At 40.5% G+C, this 3,598-nt stretch overlaps 1 pseudogene; it reads right to left on the minus strand.

Moving 5' to 3' along the window:
- Positions 1-440: 440 nt before the first annotated feature.
- LOC139181540 (toll-like receptor 13) lies at positions 441-3,238 on the minus strand (annotated as a pseudogene).
- Positions 3,239-3,598: the final 360 nt, after the last annotated feature.

The following is a 3,598-nucleotide window of genomic DNA, read 5'->3' on the forward strand; positions in this document are numbered from 1 at the left end:
GAGAATACACCAGAATCCTAACTTTTTTGCTTTTATTTAAGCTTGTGTGGTGTTTCTGTTCTTATAGGTTCTTGGAAGAAGTGCAGTACAATCTATCTTGACAGGAACTGATTTGGATAAACTAGCTGAACAATGTTCTCAAGCACATATGAGGGCCCTGCTGGTCCTCAGAAATCCTAGTGATTTGTCTCCCAAGTTTCCCCTTAATAAAACAAGAATACTTTCCAGATATCCAATACTCTAATACTGGGATTACTTCCTTTAACAACATTCCTGAAGCTTCCTCAAGCAGCTTCCTTCACTCTTCCAGTTGCCTGATGGACATTAGCCAAATAACGGTCATAAGCAGCCTTCTCCCTGCAGAGCAGTTATGTTCAGTCACACTCATAGCCTGTACACACCTTAGGCAATATTGGATTTGAAGTCACAAAGACTTCCCATCACTGGGCCACAATTAGCTGTGTGTTGTCTTTCTCCACAGATTTGTTGCCCAATGCATTTCTAATGTGAGCCCAGAAAAGTGGCCTCTCCTGGGCACTGTCTGGCCAGGTGATAAATGTCTGCCTGTTCACAAGTTTCCTGAGTTGGTGGTAGCTGGATAACTTATAGTTCAGGATCTCTTCCAGGAATATCAAGATGATGACATCTTCATGCTCATAGAACATCTCAATGCTGGTCAACTGTACTTCAAGCTGGCACCATTCACTGTGCAGGTAGTGGTTACTCACCACACACAAAGTTTTCCAGCTGGTGTCAATGGCATTCTGGATGTTCTCAAAGATATCTGTGCCTGGCTCAAAGTCTCTGTGGTGAAGGCAGAGCTTAAAGGTAGGCTGGCCACCTTCTTTTAGGGCTGGAACAAGCTCTTCATATACCCATTGCTCATCAGTGGCAGTGAAAGAAACAAAGGCATTATAGATGAACTCCTTTTCTGTCCTATGCCACTTGGCCAGGTACTAGGCTCAAAATATGTAGAGCCCATACCATAGAGATGGAACCATCTTGTCAATGAACCAAGAGAAGATCATGGTTGTGAGGACCAGACTGAAGGAGCAGAAGAAGCAAATTTTCCCAGATCAAAAATATGCATAGAATCATCAAAATCTATCAAAAATTTTTAATATTTGGCTGTTGACAGGTGTAGCTCTGGAGGTAAGGGATATGGACATTTGCTGTGTTTATTGACCAATTCTTGAACCATGCATTGTCACAGCTGCACTGAAGTTTATTCCCATAGATATCAAAGTACTTCAGAGATTTCAGATTCTCCAGATGACTTTGATTAATGACCCTTAGGTTGTTGAATCTTAAAGAAAAGATCTGAAGGCTTTCTAAGGCAGAGAATATGCCAGGAGTCAGTGACTCTAAGTTGTTGTTTTCCAGGCGCAGCATTTTTAGTCTTTTTAATTTTTGGAATAAAGAAACATTTAAACTGAGGCTTCAGTCTCCAGATTTTGTCCCTGATATATCCAACTTTGTGAGATCAATCAGGGAGTCAAGTTGAAGGTGGTCTAGGAATACAGTGGGATTTTCCCCTAGGAGTAGTTCCTGCAGGTCATTCAGCCCTTGGAAGAAGTTGATTGGAACAACTTGAATCCTATGTATTTGTCCTTCTAGGTTGAGTTGTTTCAAAGACTTGAGGTTCATAAATGGAGGAAATGGCAAGGTCCTAGTGGTTTCATAAGTGATTTTATTAAAACTGAGATTCAAAACTTCTAGATTTTCCAGGCCCAAGAAAAGGCCAGCTTGAAAATTTGACAAGATATTGTATGCCAAGTCGAGTTTATAGAGGTGATTGAGGCCAGAAAATGCATACTTCTCTATGATGCTCAGGTGGTTCTGGGAGAGAATGAGAACTTGGAGCTTCTTCAGAAACTGAAAGGTTTTGTGTTTCAGGGTCCGAATATTGTTGTATTCAAGATTTAAACTCTATAAATTTGGAAATTGAGCAAACCAGTATCCCAGCCAAATTGAGCTCTTTTAATGAATACAGCCCATAAAAGGCCATACTATTGAGTTCTGTGATGGGATTTCTAGAGAGAAAGAGTGATTGTAAGTACCTTAAGGGTGAAAATGCAAAAATATGGAAAGATTTTAAACTTGTTGTGGCTCAGGTTTAGAGCTCTCAAGTTCTTGAGGGCATTTCAGGTCCTGTTGCTGACACTTGTTTAGATTCAGCCTTTGAAGGCTGGGTATAGCATCAAACTCACTGTCATTGAGGTGAACCAGATCATTGCTTTGGCTAAGGTCAAGGGATAAAAGCCTGGTACAGTTGGCAAGGTGCTTTATGCTCCCTGAATTAATGGCATTTTTCCTAAAAACCAAAGCCTTCAATATAGGCACCTTCTGGAGGAGGCAACACACTGTCCTGAGGTTTAAGTGACTACCTCTAAACTTCTGGTTACTAAGATCCATTTCACTTAGATTCTGTAGGTGTTTGGCTGGAAGCATCTCTAGTTTCACCAGTGTTCCACTCAGATTCAAGCTCCTCAGTTGGGGCAGAGTTTCCAGATCCACATTCTGAATGACTCAGTGGATCCAGAGTGGTCAGATTAGGCAGTGACAAGGCAGAGAAGTTTAATTCTGTTAGTTTTTTCCCCTGTATCCCCAGCTGGGTCAGGGAAACCAATGATCTGGGGCTGTGATCCAAGGACATTATGCTGTTGTTAGTAAGATCAAGGTATTCCAGGTGCGGCAGATGCTGGACTGCTTCAAGAATATTGGAAAAATCAGTAATAAAATTTTGAGATAAACTTAAATGTTTCAATTTGACAAGAGGGACAAAGGCATTTTTGTGAATATGGGTGATCTGATTGTGACTCAGGAGCAAAGTTTCCAAGTTGGACAGGCCCTTAAAGGAATAGTTCACAGTTTGAATCTTATTTTCTACTAAACTCAAAAGGGTTAGACTTTCTAGTCCCCAAAATGCCCTCTCATCAATCTTCCAAATGAAATTCCATTGCAATCGCAAGTCCACCAGAGCAGACAAATTAGTGAAGCAGTAGGGAGGAAGGACCTGAATTTGGTTCTGTGTCAGGTTGAGGTGAGTAGTGTATCAAGGGATGTCATGAATGGCATCTGTTAAGTTGGTGATCTTCCAAATGAAGAACACATGGTGAATGTCCGATTAATACTGTGTGCATTTACTGAACCCATATGTCTCTGCCAAAGACAGCAGAGAAAACCCAATTAAAATGAGCCAGAATGGTTGAGGAGGCAGTAGGTTCTCTAAACCCATCTTGTCAGACCCAGACCTCAGAGTTACTGTTAGGAAAAAATCCCTTCATATGTATAACACTCATTTTTGAAGAAATGGTCCTTCCATTTCAATTTGCTACAAAGAAAAACGGAAAGTTATTTAGTTTACATTTCTCTCTTCTAATAAATACTTCATAGCTGCTTCAGGAAAACTAAAAAAATTTGTCCCAAAGTTAAATTCTAAAACAAATCAAATTCCAAGGCAATCTCTGTACAGATCATCTGTACAGTGTTATTTCTCCTGTAATCAAAGTTGTTAGCACATGGAGGCAGAGAAGGCAGTTACACACTTGATTTAATTTAGAGAATTAATATGCACTCCAGCCCTACTCTCACCCCT

Source organism: Bos indicus, chromosome X (genome assembly GCF_029378745.1).
Source record: "Bos indicus isolate NIAB-ARS_2022 breed Sahiwal x Tharparkar chromosome X, NIAB-ARS_B.indTharparkar_mat_pri_1.0, whole genome shotgun sequence".
Taxonomy (NCBI): domain Eukaryota; kingdom Metazoa; phylum Chordata; class Mammalia; order Artiodactyla; family Bovidae; genus Bos; species Bos indicus.